Source organism: Nipponia nippon, unplaced genomic scaffold (assembly GCF_047370975.1).
Source record: "Nipponia nippon isolate SJK-2023a ecotype South Korea unplaced genomic scaffold, ASM4737097v1 scaffold_3, whole genome shotgun sequence".
Classification (NCBI taxonomy): Eukaryota; Metazoa; Chordata; class Aves; order Pelecaniformes; family Threskiornithidae; genus Nipponia; species Nipponia nippon.
In genome coordinates, this window is record NW_028262347.1 from 75,603,399 (window position 1) to 75,625,101 (window position 21,703).

The 21,703-nt window shown below is 39.2% G+C and overlaps 1 protein-coding gene across 1 annotated transcript in view; it reads left to right on the top strand.

The window, feature by feature from the left end:
* The window catches only part of RASSF8 (Ras association domain family member 8), a 96,051-nt gene that overhangs the window by 24,448 nt on the left and 49,900 nt on the right, over nucleotides 1–21,703 (top strand). Inside the window, exon 2 of the mRNA XM_087766815.1 lies at nucleotides 16,668–16,762. The gene's annotated coding sequence lies outside the window, so the exon portion shown is untranslated. The remainder of the gene's footprint in view (nucleotides 1–16,667; nucleotides 16,763–21,703) is intronic.

The following is a 21,703-nucleotide window of genomic DNA, read 5'->3' on the forward strand; positions in this document are numbered from 1 at the left end:
CACTTCAGTTACCTTCTCCGGGTTGGTTCTTGTTGACCTCTCCAGTAAGAGAATAGCAGCACTTTCCTGTACCTTCTCCAGAACACGGCAAGGTTCTCGGGTTGGTTTTAGGTGAGGCTTTTTGTAGGTATGTATTATTGCTGCAATTTTAAATGAGAATAGGTGGTGGTCTACATATATGAGGAGCTTTCTGAACTCTGCGTTCAGTCTAATTTTTGTGTTTGGATAAAACATGCACAAGAGAGGTTTCTTTTCTGGATACATTGCTTTATTTTGGTGAATGAACTTACAATTCTAAACGATACAATGAAAGCAAATGGTTGCAAGGGGAAATGATGATATAGGTGTGTTTTACCCTTCAGGTTTCCCTGTGAGGCTGCCATCTGTGCCTCAGACTTCACCTATGGCAAACATGCTGCTATGATCAAGGGCTTTTCTAGGACATAAGATGCTACAATATTAACTATTGTGGAATTTTTGTGCATACATATAAATATAATTTATAATTTCAGCTGTGCAATAATATCCAATGGATGATGTACTCTTACAGTCAAGTGACAGCAGTCTTGCTTTTATTGCTTTAGTCAAGTAATGTAAACCAATTTCCATTAATGTTGGGTAGGAAACAAGTCTGAAACAGAATAACTTTTCAGTTGGATTGCTACCAGCTTGCTACGCTGGCAGTACTACTGCAAAAATGAAATAATTGTTGGTCTCTTAATGGCAAACTGCCAAGAAAATGATCGTTCTGACTTTAATGCATTTAAAAAACTTATCTATTAATGATTGTGTAACAACGTATTAACAATTACTTATTAACACTGCAGCTTTAGTAGCTTGGGAGGCTTCACTCTAAAAATTGATGGGTTTTTTGTTGCTGTTGGTTTTTGTTTTGTGGGGTTTGGTTTTTTTAGATTTTGTTTCCAAGAATCAAACATTAAGAATATGGGTTTTGGGTTGTATATTTTTGTGTGTGGGTTTCTTTTCTGTGTGAATATGATAACTTAGTGAAATGTCTTACCTGTATAATCTTTTTTTTAATTATTATTATTATTAAGAGTTCTTTTGGAGGTGACTGAACCAATGTTTTTGTCCTGTCTTACTTCATCTTAAAAATATTCTGTGTGACAAAGAAATAGTTGCATTATGATGCCTGGTCACTTTGTATGAAACCTAATAACTGCTCTCATGTGGGGTATTATGTTCTATGCAAAGTATGTGCTTTCCTACATCAAACTAATCTCAAGAGCAAGAAGGACAAAAATGACTGGAACAAAGTACAGAAATAAGATGTACTTTCAAATGAAAAAAACAAGGAATGTCCTTTCTAAAATGTATCTGGGAAATTAAAGCGTAATAAGGGTGACTGAGCATATTAATGCTGGTGAGGTTTGTTTTTTCCTCTGCTACACATCAAATATAGATAACTCTTGTTGCTCCTAATCCTCATCACTGTTGGACATTGCCTTAAAAAATTTAGCTACCTCTTCTAAAGACCTGGACTACTTAAACTTTCATCCCTCTTCTGAAAGTTTTTCTGTTGAAACAAAAAAAGTAATGTTTCATTCTGCTGTCGGCTGGGTGGCTGCAGACAGCCCCTTTTGCCTGCTAGTGGAGAAGGCACAGCGAGTATGAGCACGCACCCAATGTGTGGGGAGGGTGGGACTGCTGATGTGTTTTGCTGAAGACCTAGCTTTCAAGAGCATCTCTTCTTTCCATCAGTTGAAAACTTGTTCCAGGCTGTATAATGCTTTGCTGTCTAGGTGAACTCCTCTCCTCTGGCTGGGAGTGTGTCGCTTCCATGCTGTCACTGGTGGCGCCTGATGCCACTGGGCTCTCGCATCTGCCCAGTGAATGCTTGAAGAAAAGCTAGTTTCTGCCCTCTGCAAATACCACCAGCACAGTAGGGTGAGGAGATATCTTAATTTCTGAAGTAGTATGCTCTCCACATGCTATGTACAATCTTTTTAACTGTTTTTGGGGGTTTTGTGCAGTGTTTTAAAAGCTGTGGGTCAGCTATTAGATTTTTCTATCAATTCTAGCAGTCTGTTACTTGCGGTGAGGGAAGACTTGCTCCTTAAAATGCTGATAAGAGGCTGTGCTAAGCAGTGAATGCAGTCACGTTTGATTTCTGTGTAGCATGGGCTTGAAAGCCAGTGGTCTTGCATTGCTGTGTTTGTTGGTTTTTTCCCCTCATTTCATTTCTGAATGCCTGCTGTGAAAGTTTTTAAAATCTTACTGAATGCTTGGCTGACTACGTTTTTCTAGTCCTTTTTTTGGTAGAATTATTAGCTTTCCTGGGATAATCATATCATACATACAGAATTATTTGAAAACTACTTACCTGGCCTTTGTATCTCTTTCTTGCAGTCATGCCTCCCTTGCAGATCTGAACTAACACAACGAACAATTAGCTACGGTGTTCCTGAAAGAAATTTGGCACAGGAAACTAGTACTGACTTAAACTGTTAAATTTTGAGAGCAAAATGTCTTTTATGTCAAATGATACACTTTGGTTGCAAGCTGAAAGTGCTTCTGCCCAACAGTGTTACCCATGGTTTCTTTAGCATAGAGCATCCACTTGGCAACTCAGGATTATTAAACAGAGTTGCTGCCCTTGTAGCTGGTTTGTAGAACTTTACTCCAAAATTATCTAATTAGCAGTAGCTTCAGTTAAACTCTGTTGGGAATACAGAGACATCTCAACTCAGGCAGTTGGTGCTATGGCAGAAAACCACCTTTCATTCTGCAATATAGAATTATTTAGCTGTAGTCGATCAGGTGAAAAATCAATCATTTTTTGTGCTTCTGTCTGCAAAGAGAATGCTTAATCACTGCAGCCGAATTTAATATGTGCAACTGGGGTATTATATTATAAAAAGACCTATAGGTTGATACTTCTCTCTTTTGTGGAGCTGGATAAAATTTTCATTGCTATAGATGTATTTCTTCTTTCCAACTGAAGAGACTATCTGAACTCTGATGTCTTCCAGTGATTATAAACAGCAATAGCTAGTAAAGATGTTTGAATGTCGGTTTTAATTCAAACAATTAAGATGTGATTAATGTATTGAGAAGTGGCCCATTTTCTAGCTGTAAAGTGATATTTTCACTTAATATTTGGTTAACCTTAGAAACTGTGTAAATGTACTTTAAAGTTTTGGATAGTTTTAAACTATAACCACGCTAATAGTAAGTCAAATGAGTTGGTGCATTCTTAACATAGTACTTAATCCGTAATATTAATAACTAAGTTGTAGCCGTGTTTTTTCACAAAGCATTTATTTAAAGAGGAAGCAGTATTGGTTTTCACTTGATGGGGCAACAAGAAAGCACATGATAGAAGAAAAACAAATGCAGACCTAATATGTGAAATATTGCCTGCTTAAGGGCGTTATTGAGGCGCTCTGTGGGCATTATGACTCCCTGCTTGATTTCGAAATGGATGCTATCAGTGGGGTAATTACTGTTTTGTGCTCGTCTCTTTGGAGGCAGAATTGTCACTGTGGGAAATAGTAGGGAAGAAGGAACTGGGCAGGTTCATGTTCAGCATGTGTCTTGAGTAAATATAAAAACCTTTGTGTCTGAATTTTTTTTTCTTCAGCTCACAGCTACAGAAGATCATAAACTAGAAATCAGGTAGCATTTAAAAGTACAGCAAAACATTGTGATCAAGTGGTCTGTGTAAATGATGAAAAGAACAGTGTGGAGGTGGAATAAAAGCACTTTCTCTAGTGTGTAGTACGCCAGTGATGTAGGACAGCTACAGATTTCTTTGGAAATGCCATCAATATCGTTCACTGCTCCTTGTTGCTCTTGCATGTTATAAACTGGTTTAACCTTGGAAGAAGCAAATCTGAATTATGGGTAAAGGCCTACTGATGGGGCGGGGTGGGGAAAGAATGGTGTTATAAGAAGAGGGGATAGAGGTGGTGAAGTACCCTTCAACCAGAGATGTTATTTTCTTTGGAATACGGGGGTGTCTTAATACATTATCTCCGTAGCATTTCAAAAGAGACTTGAGAGACTAAGGACTGTGACACACTGAGTTCCAATAGTTTAACAAGCTAATATGCATCTGCTGAGCTGTGGTAACTTTGTGCAGGTTCTTAACCCATTCTCATTCAAGTTAAAATTCTTTAGTAGAAGCTTCTTTGCTTGACATTAAGCTGGTATATTTTACCTCATACTTACAGAGGGCCAACTCTGGCAACTGCTAGTTCATTAGTACTCTGCCTTCTTAAGCTTGGTGTTTGTCTTGATGCATAGCAAATTAGTCATTTAGAAACTTCAGATGTCTTTAGGTTAAGTCTTTGAATGTGAGCCTGTAACCCTTTCTAATCTGCCTTCTAAATGAAAGAAGTTCAAAGAAATTTTGTCCTGTGTTCATATAATTCATGCCATGGTTCCACTGTGAAACTCCTTGTGCTTAAGCTGTTAAACTCTTGCCACAATGTCTACATGCAGTTGGGAGCCTTACTCTGGCCACTGTGTGAGATGGGATACGAGGTTAGCTGAATATGTCATCTGATCTACAGCTGGCTTTTCTTGTGTTGTTACTGGAAAAGGTAAGTAGTAAGTGTTTAAGGTAGAGCTCCTCCCTTAACTTTTTGTTTTGAAACCTTTAGGCCAGGGATAGTTGAAACACTGGCTTCAGCCCAGTGCTGGCTGAACCACCAGTGCTGTGCTCAGTTGCATATTGCCTTTAGCAGGAATTATATTTATGACCTCAGTTAAATTCTTCTCCTGTCAAGTTCTCATTGCCTTCAGTTGGAGCAAGACCAGCATCTTGTATGGCATAGTGACCATGCACACACAATATCAAAGGCTCCTTTCTAAAAGAGAAGAGAAAAATAAAGTGCAATGACATAGGAATGAGTGTTTTGAGTAACAGATTGAACAGAGTTGAACAGGGGAACAATGAATCAGACCATTAATGCTGCTGATATTAGCCACAAATGCTTGAAGCATATTGAAGGAAGATATTGACTCTATTTAAAGTAGTAAAGCCAGATAGATCTATCAGTTGGGAAATGTTTTATCTTCATTTTCCCTTCATTGTTGGAACCTGCTGGGTTAAGTCCGTTTGCAGTGAGGTTTACCTAGTGAAGGAGTAGGCTGATTAGGTTGTAAGGCAGCATGCACGCAAGGATCTCATCTTTCTTCTCCAATTTGAAAGCCTCCAAAGACTTTTCAGTAGACGTAAGCCCAGGCATGAAACACTTACCGAGCTGCTTATAACTGTAGCTGTATGTGTTTTCCTCTGGTGGGGGGCATGGGAGGGAAGTTGTATATTTACTAGTGGTTTATTTCCAGAGTTTTGCAGCATCAAATGCTGGTGTAAGTCTTGCTTATAATGCAATATTTGAACTGGCAGTCATGGGAGAGGAATCCTATCATGGGATAGCTCAGGTCTGGGGGTACCTTTTCATTCAAGACATTTCATTTGTTTCCACTTGGTATCTTAAGATCCTTTCATTAAGTCATATGAAGCATAAAGGGGAAAAATACACATTTTCCTCAAATCACTTGAGTGACAGCACTGTACTGCAGCTTTGCGATGAAGTTTGGTCATTACGGAACTCTTCTACTTGTAGTTTGATTGTTTCTATGTCATGACCGTCTGGTGTACTCATAGTGCTACTGTTTGGATGTAGTAGCAAGACATTATTTTTAAATGGGTTGGGATTATACTTTTTCTAGAAACAAGCTGTGCATCTCTTATGCTCTAAAAGCCTTTTAACTCTTCCTGTAGTCTTTTGTCATTTTCAAAGAAGGTCAAAACATCCTCAGACTCTTTTTGTCTCTGATATTTGCCATTTCAAAAACTGTTTAATTGTTTGTGAATGTTGGTTTTGAAAATATGCACACTTTCCATTGACTATTTTGAAAGTTTTGTCTGTAGATGGATTCCATTTGCCCTCAAGGAAGAAGCTATCCTAAGGCCTTAATTAGTTGTTTCTTGGCTTTCATTGAAATCCTGGCAATTGCAATTGAGGGCTCATCAGAACTAGTGTAATTTGCATGGGATCTGAATCAGTGTTAACTAAAAACATCTCCAAATCTTGGGATACTAATTTCATTTTTCTTCTGATCTATTCCTTTCAGCTGTTTGCTGGCTGAGGAGAAAGTAGATTTGTAATACCTTATAAAAAATGTTTGCAATTTTGCAAACAAATAACTAGGTTTGGGGAGGAGGGGAGAGGAATTTATTAAACTGTGTTTAGATGTAGTTGAAAAAAAGAGCTTTGATTAAAAAGAGCCCCAAAAGTTGGCAAAGTAGTGACTCATCAAAACAGACAGACTTATTTTCATATATTAGCAGATCTGGACAGCATATTTTTTTGGCTACCTAGCTTCAGGTCTCCCGTGACTGAGTGGTACTCTGAAGCTGGTGAGGATCTTCAGGTGGTTGGAACTGCTTCTTTCACCCCTGTTTAAGGGTCTTCACACCTGGGAAGTGGCCTACACCTATTGAAGCCTCACACATTTCATGAAGCATATTGTTGCGGTGAAGGAGTAAAACTTTCCGTGTGCTGGTATTTACATGTTGGCGCATTAACAGTGCAGTACATCTTTACAGTGTGCTTGCCTCGTGAGTATTTGCAGCTTTTTGGCTTTGAACTGCAGAAGTTTGAGTAACAGCTGTAGTGCATGTGTACCTCCCACATGTTACAGTTCATGGGACCCTTTTCAAAGGGAATTTGGGGGGTTTGATGGCCAGCGCTCTAAATCAAGAGAGACGTTGCCAAAGAAGCCCGAAAACAGCATAACAGGCTTCATTGCTGCTTTTCTCTTTATCTTGATTCTTTTTTTGTTTGTTCTGCTAATGGCAGCAGGATCTGAATCCTGCTTTTGAACTCCGAAGAAAAGCTTTCCATTTCCTCTGGCCAATGTGGAGTGCTTAATTGTAAGTAATAAGTCTGATGGTACCCTACAAAAAAAAAAGTCTTTGAGTATAAGTGGTGGCTTCTCCCTTGGCCTGACTCTGGAGTTAATGTTGAGGACTTCATTAGTCAGACAAATCTAAAAAAGAAAGGATTTCCTGACTTGAAGTTCTCATGAAGAAAAGGTTTGGGGATATGCAGGTTGTCTCTGTTTCCACTGTTCCAATGCTTGGAGAGTCTGGCTAGCCTAAGCTTTATTACATTTATTTTCACTTTGCTATACAAGTTACTTTTTAACCAACCCGTTATCTTCTTTATTCTAACATACCTTTTTGTGGTTACTTTTTTATTTGACCTATAATCTTGAGCAGTCGTCTATAAAAATAGCTTCTCCCTGTCTCCTATCCCATACCTTGCATTTACCCAAAAATTTATATCCAGTGATTTTCTTTTTACCTTTTTCAGAGAATTAAAGTAGTGAATGGTAGGGGTCATGTTTGTGTAAGAAAACTTGTTTTCAGCATTTTCATTATAGCCACAATTAATTATTTACATTTAACAACCACAGTGGTTTGAAATGTGAAGAGATTTGATTTAAAAGTGACAGTACCAGCCTGTACCATAAGCTGAACTGTAGAACCTCTTACAGGAGAGCAGCAGCAGTGAGCTGATAATCTGCCAGGTTTGGTTTTATTTTTTCATAGTGATGTTATACCTATAAAAAAATGTAGCAACTTGTGATCCATCTTAAACTTCTGCTTAAATTAATGCCATCTACATACATTTAGAGTTTGTTTAGCTTCATAGAAGTATCTTGAGGGCTGGGTTCTTCCCCTTCCGCTGTATGCTGTGGGCAGAATACCTTGAGATTTGTCTTTTTTTTTTGCCTTTGAGATGAGCAGCCTGACATTTTCTCTAGTCAATTACTGAACACATCTGATTTTTCTGCACTTCTAAGTTAGGATCTTTAAAATTAGCCTTGTGGTTTTTTGGTTGTTCCTTTTTTTCCCCCCAAGGGAGTTAAGATGTAATTGTCATCCTAGGTGACTGAAAGACACAGTCATCCTGTTGTTGCAAACTAGGAACTAAATCTCAGACATGTTTTCATTAATTCTAAACCTAATGTAATCTTGGACTGTAAAGTGTTGCTTTCTTCTTGGTTGCTAGTGGGCCTTTTAAATGTTGATTTTTGTTGCCAATGACGCAAATGAAGTTTTGTAGTAGATAAAGCAAAAACTTGCTGTTTACTTCGATACTATCAAATAAATAAAACTCAAAGACTTTAATGGCATAAATTGCTTCTTGGGCATTTCCTGGTAGCTGGTGCTTAGTTGGTCCTGGTTCTACTGGGTGGTAATTAATACCAGTAAGTGTCTAACTAGAGATCATCATTACTTCTGAAACTGTTGTGGGAGTCTTGATTGCTTTCTACAAGGTTTCTCCTAAGTTAATGTCTTGTAGAGAAAAATGCTATGGCTTTACATACTGCTGTTTGAGATGGAGGTAAAGGCTTGTAATAGAGAAATAAATTTTTCTCCATCTCTCACATTTATCTTACACTTGCACCTATGCAAGGTCCAAGCATACTTGAAATTCATTGCACTGGGAGGATTGCTTCCATAGGGTTGATTAAACTTCTTTTGAAGGAGTGCAGCAAAACCAGAAAAAAATTAGCTTTCTGTTTGTCTTCCATTGACTCATTGCTAATTGCAAGGAAAGAAAAAGGTAGTGTGGATTCTATTGACTACATAATGAAGTAAGACATTAAAGCTCCAGACAAAAAGAAGTCTATGATTATATAATAGCAGTAGCTGTTATAAAATATTTACTCCTTTGACTAGTAGCAATTAAGAAATGGTGTATTATAATCCCACTAATAACATTTCCTCACATACTTGGGGAGGGGGGACATGACGACACAGGACATGCAGATGTTGATTGAAGGTCTGATGGAGGGTGCTCATTTTCAACAAGGACAAACCCTTGTGGAGGAAGCTGGAAATCTGCAAGCTTTCAGGCCCAACTTTGCTCTCTGCAGGTGCCATCTGTGACTGTTTTTACAACCATGAAATGCATAGCAGCTGTATACTTCAGTATTTTACCTACTATTATCTAGTGTGTGCTTTCAGTTAGAGACATTTGAAATTCATTTTATAGAAACTAGCTATTTGCAGACACAAGTTACCTGAAAGAGAATGCTACTTAACAAACATGCTGTGTTATTCTTATACTGAAATTGAGTTACTTTTACCATGTTCCAACATATACAAGAAAATGACATGTTGTCTTCTACTTGTTTGTGTGCATCAGCACAAAAAATCCTAAACTAGTGGGGTTTTTTCAAAACTTCTTTTGAAATAAAGATCTCAACATATTGATGATAACAACAAAAGTCTATTCAGCCCTTGAACACTTTAACTTTGCCTTGTCTGCAAAAGACACAACCAAGAGGTAGGCTTTCTGATGTCTTTCATACTTGGAAATTTTTTGTCTTGGTATAGTCCTTTCCTTGTAGGTGAACATTGCCATGCACAGGGAGGAATTCACTGGCTCTTTATCCTCTTAGCAGTGGTGAGCCATACAAAATAGCTTGCACTGTAGTTTCGTTGGCTCATGTGTACTGCTGGACTGTTAGTTTGTGAGCTCTTGGCTCTTACAAATCTGGATTTGATTCCTGACCCAGTTCCCTATAAATTGAGGGGGTGCCATGTGGGACAGGAAGAAATGGAGCGGGTAGGGAGAATGGTACAATTTTTGGCTGCAGAGCTGACTTCTGCTTTAGAGTGTGAATGGAACTATGTGCATTTGAAATAAGGAAAAGATGTGTTTGTGGAATCAAATGTGAAGGCTGTAGTGCACTGCGTGCCAGATAGCAATCAAAAGAAAGCACTGCGGGCCTTTAGGAAAGGTGCAGGTTTTCTGGTGTCTCCCACCAGCTTTTGCTGCTACAGAGCATTATCTTTACTTAAGTGCTTTGCTTTGCCCTGTGCAATTCTAAGAAGGCTGGAATCGGGGCGGGGGGTGTATTAGGAGTGGCTTATGACTCTTTTTGCCAAGGAAGGGTAATTGAAGGTAACCTTTAAACCCTCTGGGAAATCACTGTTTTGGATGAGAATGTTCTTGTATTGAAAGGGTTAGTTGGAAATGCAGAGTGATGTCTAACATTCCTGCTAGTGTTAAAGACAAAACTGACTTGAAACTGGATTTTTTTTTTTGCTGATTTGGGTTGATGCTAAATTGAACCAATTTGAATTTACAAATAATCTGCAGTGACTGTTTAATTCCGATATCTTGATTATTTTCTGTTCCTGATGTGTACTCTGCAAACTAACTTGCCTTGGTGCTCATATAAAAGCAGGCAAAGTCATCATACAAAATGATGCTGTGTAAACAACCTATGGAAGCAGAAAAGAATGGCCTTTGCTTACAAAGATGACAGCAGTCTTTCAGGATTTTTTAAATGGAACAGGCTCTCCACAATTGATGATAAATTGCTATGATATGGAAATGGAAATTGTCTGGCAGTGCCTAAAATGTGAAGAATTGTTTCCTCAAGAATTGTAACATCGACTGTTTGAGGGAACTGAAGGGACTGTTGGATTCTGTCTGTATTGCAAACACAGGCTGCATGCTAAACTACTGCTTTGCCACTAGTTTGGTTGTTACGCTGGCTGGGACTTATGCTCAATGGCTAAGGAAGAGAAATCTGGTTTTATTCTTCACTAGTTTTACCTGCGTGCATGCCCTTAACTACACTAATGCAAGTAAAACAGAATTTCATTCCAGTCTTTTTTCAGTTACTGTCAACCAGACTTATCCTTAAGGAAAGAAATTAGATCAAATGCCACATCACTGTGCTACCATTTTTACCATTTTTATGTGCTGCCAGTGTGCTACCATTTTTGTCGCCTAAATACCTGGGTGACTTGTCCCGTTATACTTTTTCAGAGATGTGCGTGGTTAATGCACATGTGTTAACTTCAATTGTTCTTTTCAAATGTCTTCCTATGGTTCTAACTGCTAGGATTAATAGCAATGGGAGCTAACTCAACACACTTCCTAGTAACCTACAACCCAACAGGTCAGTGGATATGTGAATACCCAGACCTAATCCCGATTTCTGCTAAACACCACTTGAATGGAATGTATTGCCTCAGTCTCTCTTTCTTTATACTTTCTCATACATGCTTTTCTGAGAATCAGTGCAAAATATCTAGTCATATGCAGGCGAGGCAAGAGTTTGATGCTGTTTGAAGAATTAATAGTCAAGGGTGAAACTGTGCAGTTTATTTCAAATGATAAGGCAGGCATGTAAAGTGATGGAGTTGCTCGTTGTACTTCAAATCTACAGAGCAGACTTTGGTGAAAGAAGAAAAAAGAAATTTTCAACACCAAAGCAAATTCTTGCTATGACTTCACACGTTCTCTACTGCTATGTTGGATAATTGTCTTGTGAAGTGAGCCTGAATGCATGTAACTACAGGAGTATGGCCAAGGCAATGTTTTCTAACAGGTCTCTGATCAGCAGTCTGCAGGAATCTTTGCACTTTTAAGACTGCCGAAGGAAGCAGACAAAAGCATGCCTCCTATCAGTAAGTGTAACGTTGCAATGCCTGCTGTCTTAAGAAAAAACTTGCTGACAAGGAGAAGAGAAAATTACCGGTTTCTTTGCTATTACTCTAGTATTCTTCCAAATGGAGTTGTGCAGAATGCGCGAGGAGATGAGGGAGTGGTGTAGTACCTGGGCAGTCTGTGCATGAGTCTTGATGGCTCTCTGTTGTATCAGCGTGCCCTTTTGATCTTGGGTTAATTGTTACAGTGGGCTTTAATGATGGGTGTTGCCAGGGAAAATGTTAGTAGCTTGGAGGAAGAGAAAATGATGTGCCCTACCTGTGAGCATTCTACTTTACATGATGATGTCCTCTTAGCTTTTGTGTTGGGGCTCTCTTGGATATGTTGTTTAAACAAAAACAAACAAACAACACCACCAAAAAACACTTGAAGTGTTTTTCTTTCCCTTTTCTCAACAACTGGAATTCTAAAGGCTTAAAACAGTATTAACTGAATTCAAGCCTGTTGTTCCTGGAAAGCAAATGCCCTTCACGTACTTGCAAGGAGAAAACTGACAGGCAGAACTCTTAAGATCATGGTAGTAGAGTAGTGAGCTAGCAGGAGGGAGAACTACCTTCTCTCCACTGGTGTACCCCTAAATTTTTTTCTTCTCAACCTTTTTTATATTCCATTTTGACATTTGATATGAAGACACCATCTTGCACCTGCAGACCTTCATACTACAGGCTTTTTAATGAGACTTCAAGCAAGGATGCTGCTTGCACTAGCTGATTTGTCACAGGGAAGCTTTTTTCTTGCTAGGAGCCATACACCAATCCCAGATTTATTTTTACGTAGGTTTTATATAGCTGCTGAAGGCTGACTTTTGATTAACAATGATAAGATATTTGGGACCATCTGATCCAGATGTGGTGGAAGGGCTCCCTAGCTCGCAGCACCTGATCTTCCTCACTACTCTGTTCAAAACAAACATACCTTTCACCACTACATCAAGGCATTTACAAATCAATCTGTAATTTGGGCATGATGGTGTATCTTTTTAGATTGACCTCAAGGCTAATAATTCATAGCGATAGGCTCCATGTGATGTCTGTGGTCTTCTAGAATTGTTGTTACCTTGATAGAAACATAAGCTAACATCGTGTATCTCCCATTACCCCAAAGAACTGACTGAAATATTCTGACCTTGTTAAAACTACAGATGTCTCTCCTTGGAGATAATGACTCAATCTTTTGAGATTCCTCTTTCCATATTTTTTTTCTTTACAGCTAATTGCTACTTAGCTTCAACAAAGACAGAAAGGGCTTTCATTTTAAAGATTTCCTGCTTGTAATCAAGGATGCTGCTTTCCTGTGTTTAAAAAAAAAAAAACCAAAAGCAAACAAAAACCAAAACAAACAAACAAAAAAACACAACAAAAAACCAACTTCATTCCTTTTTTTAATGCTGTTTCTCCACAAGGTCTTTTTCAGTGTCAAACTGCTTCATGTTTCTCCTGAACTTCATTTCAACAGAGGATTACTTTGGTTCACATGAATTGGGACATAGTTTTGGTCATCCAATAAGCTATAGAACAACTGTGAAGAAAATAAAACATGATTTAAGGTAAAAACATTTGTTACCATGCCAATCCTATTTTCCTTCCACATGAGTGGAAGGGTCACAGTTGCTTTAGAAATGTGTGACTGAAAGAGACCATCTGAGTTTGAAAGTAATTTCTTGTTCTTCCCAATCCTTCTGCGCTGCGGACTATTGAGTAATAAAAGTTTAGTCAAAGAAGTCTATTCTCTAAAGTGGTGACTGGCATGTTAACCTTGTTCAGTTTGCTGTTGTTGGTAATGCCATCATATACTCAGATGATGAATCTTTGGTTCTCCCTTCTTCCATCATCACTAGGAATCCCCTTTCTTCTCTGCTGGGTAGGCTCCAAGGTGTGATGCAAGTAGTTGCTTGGGATAGACAGGGATAACAGACACCACGTGTCTCAAAGCAACAACTGAGAGTACAAGAAGGGTCTCTTCAAAAGATGTTGCAGGCAAAGAAAATTAGGTCTTTGTTCCCTCTGTCATATTTTCTGTGCTCTTGAATTCTCAGCCTTGTACCCTCTTTGAGCCTATTGATCAAATAGGAAGAAAGGGAATGCTTTACCACATGTTCACTTTTTCTGTATGTGCTTGCCCAACAGTGTATATATATATTCTTTATGAACGGATTTTTACCCTGCAGCAGCGTGAAGCTGGCATATGTGTGTGCCCACTGACACACACCAGGAGAACTGAAGCTGAGCAGAGTCTCTGGTTGGTTTGGTTTGGTGAAGCAATGAGCCTGCTTAGGTTTGTTTTTAATTCTCTTCTCCGCTGTCCCACAGGAGAGGGGCATCTTCCCACCTGCAAGAAAGGGAGTTTCCCACCTACAAGAGCTAGAAATCTTATTCTTTTTATGCTTCCTTACTACCATAGAGTTCCTTGCATGTGCAGTGCTCATTTCCTCATGATCTCAGGATCGCATGATCACCTGCATGATTTTACCATGTTGGAGACACCAAACAGATTTTGTAGCCTGTTACGTGGAATTGCTCATCTTGGTTCACCTTGCTAAGAAATCTGGCCTCTGGGGAAGTCCTTTATTGTGGCGTCTCTTAAAAGAGGTTCTTCCTTCAGCTGCTTGTGGCCTGCTTCTGGCACTTGCATGTGTGCATCTTCCCAGAGTCTTAGAGGGATAGAAGTGACTTCTACTGCCTCTCTTATTCTACCTAGTTTTTGTTATTTTGTTTCTTCACACAGTATGCTAGGGAGCCTAGGCAGCAACTTATACTGTATCCCTAGTAATAGATTCAGTAAGGCTGGACCCCTTTCTTGTTGGCTTGACTGACTTCTCTCTATTCCTGTATCTTTTTGCCTTTTAACATGTCAGGATCTCCTTCTACAAGTACGTACTGGAATTGGGGCTCCAGTCTACAGGGCTGCAGTGTGAGAACAAAGAAGGCTTTAGTATTTTCCTTGGGACTTCCATAAAATAAAATATCTCTATTAAAATGTCTGGATTGATGAAGAGAAGGGGGAGGGGGGAAGCCTTTTCCTCCAACAGTGGCTTGATTAATGGATTTATTGTTTGTACAGATTTTGTCAGGAAGCCATATGGCTTGAGGAAAACAAAGAGGAAGTGGCTGATGTTGAGAATCTGATTTAATAGGGGTCCCTAAGGACAGAATGTGGCTCTTATCCTTACTCCTTCCCACTCAGTTTGCAAAGTGGTCTGAGAAGAGCTTTAGTGCTTCAATAGAGCTAAAGATAATGCGGCTCTGTTTGAGTGGAAGTGTTGGTCCCTACTGCTGGATCAGCATCACAGCTACTCCATTCTCAGGTTAAAAATCCACTATTCATTGCCTGTTCTGTAAAGTGTTCTGGAGTAGTTAACAAGGAACAGTAACTGAAATGTTTGCTACTTGTGTCTTGGCAGTTGATCAGTTTGCAATAGGTGAAGACAACTTTAGCATCTTGAAGCTGAGCTCTCATAGTTTGGGGTGAGATGGTATTTCTCTCCTCTCTACCCTTCCTTTCCCCAAGAAAATTCAAGCATATACATCTCTGGATTAACTGAGTCACCATCCGTATCCTACAACCAGATGCATTTTCCTAATCTAGCGTGTGTATATGGGGATTGATAAGTAACTGGGGCTCAAGCACTGGTGATTTAACCTGATGTGGTGGGTTAAATGAATGTTCAGCATTATCTATGACTGTTTGACTCTAGTTACGACTATGTGGTGAATAAACCTAAGTAGAGAATCTAAAGCAATGTTCTGTAATGTAACTGCAGGCAAATACATTAAGGATGTTTAACAAGCACTTTTTCCATGTATGAAGTTAAAGCTTCTCAGCTGAGAGGCATAAACTCACCAAAAACTGGTTATGGTAATTTTGGAGCTAAAGTAAAAGGCTCATGTGAACCATTAGTAATTGTTAGTGGGTCCACAGAGTGGAAAGCACAAAACATCACTTCAGAAAAACATATTCTGACAACTTGCGAATTTAATGAATATTGGTTTGTGAATGAAAGCTACATATTCAGCTGGTGGTGGTGAAAGCAATTCGATGTGTGCCTCAGATCTCTGGAGCTCCTGAATGTGTCCTATTTTGAAGTTTTTGGCCATAATGAGAGAAGTAATTACTCCTTTGATACATAGTGCATGTGGTCTAGTATTTTACAACAGGCCAGTCCTTTCTTCCCAGATCTTTGTTGTTTTCTGGACCCTTATGACATGCTTACACTGGAGTTGGTGCTTATTGAATCTTTTCATATAGCTCTGACAGGTACTAGGAGAAAAGCAGTTTGTCTTGACAAAATTCAATGGCTGACAATGGTGGAAGAGGAGATGCTAAAAGATCAGAGGAAAGTCTTCCTGATTTAGATCTATTCTTCTATGCTTCTGTCAAGCTGTAAAGTTTCCATTTAGTGTTATACATAAGTATGTTGCTTTAAAAGATTATTCAGAAAGTCTTTGGTGGTGAAGGTTTAAAAATAACCACTTCTCACATGTTCTCCTTGGCTATGACATAGTATTAGGCAATGTTTGTAAGTCTGTTACAGTGATGCTGTTAAACATCATTGTAGTAAGCATCCCTTCCAAGCTGATTAATATTAGTCTTAATCAGCAGTTTGGGATTTGTTACCCTTTGCCTAGTTTGTTTGACTTCTTATGCGTGCATTGGCCATGATTCAATACTGCAAGGGAGTCAGGGTATGCAGTTGGAGAGTACTTGGAGGTTTTTACGTCTGGAACACCTCCAGTTTGAGGATTATTTTCCTTAAAAAGAAAATTAGGAAAGATGATTGTGAAATAATCTCCTATATTTACAGCTTAGTTGTGGTAGATGCTCGTGACTACTTAATACAGTGCTTAGTTTTTCCTAATGGTCTGGAAAGCTGTTGAAATGTTGTTTACCACACTTAGTTATTTATAGCAGGGAAATGTCACACCAGGTATAAGAAGTAGCAAGTTAAGTGCAGTATTCCACATTTCTTTTGAAGTAACTTTTAAAACATAAAATACTACTTGTATGTAGCAGGCTGTTATATATCTATATCTGTAGGTGTTAGGTGAACACTGTTTTTCCAAAACGTTAAAGGGAGGAGGGGGAATAGGACTTTACGCTCAATAAGGTAGTTTTACTAGTGTATAACAACATTTCAATTTTTTCTTCTAGCAACTGACCTTGTCAGCAGAGTTGACGCCTATGCCTGGAGTAGCAGATTGCGCTAGGCCCACTGCATAAGCAGGCATCTCTGTCTTCATCTGCAGGTAAGAAGTTATGACCAAAAAACTTCAAACAAGTTTTCCTTTTCTCTTCTGAAAGTACTTGCACATAAAGCATGCCAATAACTGTAAAGCTTAAAGAACTTCAAAAATATATATTCATCGCCCCCCCTTTCTTCCTAAGGTTAGAAATCTGAGCAAGCTCCCAGCTCCCCTGCTCTGCGCACCCACCATCTGTTTTCTCAAAACAGTTGTGTCCTGGAGCAGATCTGTAGTGGCCCTGCCAGGTTTCTCTCCTGTGATGATGTGATCCCCATGTATATGGCCCCTCCAGCTGTGTAAGAGGGAGACCCAAGGCTAACCTGTTGCTGGGGAGTGTGCCCTGAATGAGAGGAGACCCTTGTCCCTGGCTCATCTAGTTGTCGGGTCTTGGGCAGCAGCGCTCAGTGCCAGCAACAGCTGGTAGGTGGCTTATAGGTCAGGCAAGCAACTGTGGCTGCACATGGGTTTGGGGATTGCAGGCTGCAGCTGCCTCTTGAACTGTGCTGTAAATGTGCTCTGAGCAGAGGGCCCTGATCCCCTTTGGTTTGATAGAGTTCTTGACTTTATTTGGGGAGGGGGACATTTCGGGTTTTTTCTTCAGATAGAAGTTCTGCAGGAGAAGTACTGTGACTGTGTAAAATACCTCCACCCCCAACAGCCCTGCAGTCCAACTGTTTCCCGTTCTTAATGTGAGTGTACATTTAAAATACAATGCTGGATATAAGGAGATGTCCTTGGCTTGGCAAGTCAGATGTTGCCAAAAATCCAGAAGAGATGTCAGGAAAAGAAGAGAGTAGTAGACAATACTTTTCCTGACAATGTGATAAGTTTTGTAGAAATACCAGAACTTAGAATTCAATGCTATAAAAATATACATTGGCAGATTATGCATTGGTATTACTTTTCATATTGCTTTGATTTTTTTTTTGAGTCCTCTTTTATGGTGTAAGTGAAGCTGGTGAAGCAAGTGGGGGAAAATCACTCTGCTAATGTGTGTTGGAGTCTGTGAGCAGAATGTAGTTTCTTCTCTGGCTTGTCACCATTTACAGACCTTACTAAAAGCTAGTTTGTCTCATGTACCTATGTCAGCTTTTAAGTGGTAACTTCTATACCAATCACACCTCCAGCTTTTTTATGTATAGAATATCATTCTACAACTCTTATTTCAAATATAGTATTTTGTAGTAATATTCTATTGATAATTGAAGCAGGTGAGGGACCAATATAATTAAATAGAATAAAAGAGTTTGGTTATTTGCCAAAATGATAGTTTGTCTCCTGTTTAAGTTCTGTGTATCCGGGGTACAGTCAAGCATAAAGGTACAGCAGCTTTTTCTTACTACAGGAAAGTCTGAAGCACACCATTACTGGCAGTTCTTCCAGCCCTGTAACTATAGGCAGTAATACTGCATGACTGAAAGTATTTACTTCCATTGTCCTTAATATAGTGTAGAATGTTGACTAGTAGAAGTATATGTATGTGTATATAAAATGCAGTCTATATACTAGATAGAAAATTTGTTGAAGTGTATCACATATCTGTGTGTATATGCATATGTGTGTATATACAGCATTAAAAATGCTGTTTTGTCTCGGAGTCTGGCTTTAGAAACTGACACTGTATTAAGTTGTCCTGTATTTGGGAGGTCTTTTTGGTTATTCATTAAAGTATTTTCAGTGTCATATCTAGGCATGTTATGTGTCTCTTTAATATAAAGCAGTTAATAATTTCTAAAGCAGACATTTCCAGAGTGTTAATTGCTGCCCATAACAGATGCAACATATTCTTGCTAAAGAATATGATGATTCTGTATGGTGGAGTAGTACCAGCAATGAAGATAGTCCTGTTGACTCATACAGCTTGCAGAATTCATAAAGACACTGGTCTCTTATTTTTCCCAGGTGGTGTTTAGCCAGAGCCTATATATGTATGTATGTTAATCTGTAACTCCAGGAAACTGAGAATGTGGTGGCATTGAGTCAGGTTTTCTTCTGCCAAGTTTAAAAATTTTAAGTATTTGATGTGACTATTATTTGAGTAAATTCCTTTCAGTGGAGCAAGTCTGTGGCTAGCTGCCAGGTGACTAGAGTGTCACTCCTTTATTTGTCACTTTTAAATGAGCCATGTGAGTTATGCTCTTTGAATGATTTTATTGTATGAGAACAGGAGGTATGTGCCTGCTGAAAATTCATCAAGATGGTACTTGCCCATCCTCACATGGGGAGAGTTACTTATTTACCTTTGCTTGTTTTGAATAAACCAATTTATTTCCTCATAAGCATCACTAATTTGTTATTATTGCATGACTTCAGTTTGCTGCCTATTTTGGGGCACAAGAGAAAGGGCCAGCTTGTAGTATGTGGTTTATTAAAAAGCTTTTTCTCAGCTGAAATCATGGAGTCATAATAGATTTTTGTACTTGAACAAAAAAATTTAAATCCACTTTTATTCAGTGTCAATCAATAAATAAAATGACAGAAGAAAAGCAACATTATACCAATATATAAATCTGTGGTTCCCGCACATTTTGGGTAGTCTTTGCAGTCTGGTTCCCTCATCTCGGAGAGAAGGCAGTAGAAATGGAAAATGCTTAGAAGAGGGTCATATGGATGGTGAGAGATGTGAGCACTTTAGCAAGCTACGACTTTTCAGTCCAAAAGAAAAACAGCTTACTGTAGGAGGGAACCCTCCAAAATCATGAATGAGATGAAGGCAAACAGGACTTATTGTATTCACTCTGGCAGCACAAGAACTGGTGGACATCAAATGAAGCTAATAGAAACCTAGTTCAGAACAAACAGCAAGCAGATAATTCTTCATACCACAAGAATTAGATCTGTGGAACTCCTTGCCACGAAGCTGTGGAGACTGAAGAGTGGAAGAGGAATCCAGTTGAGGCTAATAAATACAGCTCACGCCTCTGAGTCCTGGAGTTGAGGCCAGTTGGAAGCCAACAGGGCATTCAGGAGAACTATAAAGTATTCTTGCAGCCTTTTTGTTCTTCCCTAGGCATTCGCTATGACTCCTTGTTCCTTTTATTTTTATGGGTTAGGAATTTTAATGTCCAATATATTTCTTGTCTTCTAGCTTGCTGAGGCAAGGTCTCAATCTTTTCCACAGCAGTATTTGTCAAGGTTTCAGGTCCTGCCCTGTGTTCCTCCAGAGGGGCACTACCCTTCTCACTTCTGCTGTTTCTTCATGCAAGTCATGTAGGACAGCTCTCTTTCTTGTGCTGAGACTTTGTAGTGGTGCAAACTGTTCCCTGTTGAATGTCATAGTCGCAGTTGCAATTGCCTTTGAACTGTTTGTTAGCAAAGATAATCTGCTGCTAGTCAGAATAAATGTGGCTTATATCACCAAATGGTGAAAAATCTTAGTCACCCTCAAGGGTGATGGATTTTCCTGTCAGGGGCTTCAAAGATCGTCCATGTAAGGTCAGTATCAGTGACCTGCTTAGAGTGATGAAAGCCTGTTGGAGACAGATTTACAGGGCTGGATGGACATTTGGTCTTGGCCCAGTATGCCTCCTCTTACAATCTTTGGGTGTTGTAGATTCTCCGGAATTGTCTCTACAGCTTTGAAAAGTAGTAGTTCAGGACAAGGGTTGTTTTTGTGAATAATAGGTAGTCCAGGACCCTTATACTTCTTCATGAAACTTTCTTCAATTGATAAATTGGAATTTCAGTCATTTGATTTCAAAATAGAGGAGGAGTAACTTTCTTTGAAAAACGTTTTTCTTCTTCCATAACTTAAATATGAAAAGTGGACAAAAATTGGCCTGCTTGAGAATTATAAACTCATTTTTTCTTTAAAGTTCAGTGTGGGTCTAATGGCTCTCTATTGATTTAACTTGTGGAAAGTGTTTAAATACAATTGACAAAAACCTTTGTTTGAGAGTCACTTCAGAGGCTTTCACTAGTACTGCGCTGCTACTTGCTATTTTTTTTTGAGTGGTGATTCCTTACTGGGTCAGGAGCCTAGTGTATAGTACTGCTTTCTTGAACAGCCTTTCCCCTTCCATTTGCATGACCTGCAAAAGTTTTCTACCTGGTTATCCACTCTGTGTGGCTTCCGCACACAGAAAGGGAGATATTGCATTCTCTGGCAAGCTTAATAAGCAACAAAACCAGACTTTGGTGTTTGAGCATCGAGACTTCATTTGTGTCCTCCAGCTGTGAGTAACTGCTGGAGTGTTTTGTGGCTTGTGTTGTGCATGAAGCAAGTGTCTTTGACCCTTCTGAGCTAAGAGATACTTCTGCTACTGGCTGGACTAAAAAAATCTGTGTTCTCTCTTCCAGAACCATATTTCTGCCTTGTAAGCAGGGTGGAATTTTTTTCATCTGAATGTCCTAGGTCATGAATCGGGAAATATGTCATGCATTGATCTTGCTGTGATTTCCACCTCACCCTCCCAATCTTTGCTGCTAGGATCTACTGAAAGGAATGAAGAGATGGGACAGGTTCCCGGGGGGGCTCTCTAAACAGATCTGTGGTTCAGGGAGATTTTCTCTGACAGGCGAGGAAGTTCTGGTTGATATGAGAAATAATCTCAAAGGGAACGTGCTGCCTCTTGCATTTTCATTGCTTCTGTTGCACGTTTCGCTGTGTATACACCTTTTTCATCCTGTCTTTTGGATTGAGTCAGTACAGAAAAAAAAACGAGATTGCTTTGACAATGTTATCACTGGGATCCTTGATTTTGCTGCATTCTTTGGATTTACAAGAAATGCTTTTCATCTCTTCTGTCTCTCCATTCCCCACTCTGGAGTTGAACACTGCACAATGTACCTCTTGTTCCTTTGATATCTGTGTTGCAGCTCTTTAATGACCTTGCACTTGTTCAGACTGGTGGGATAGCATAGCTGAAGTCGAAGATACCGTGATGTGTGCATCTGTTTCTTTCCTTTTCCTCACTTGTTCACATTTTTATTACATGTAGCTTC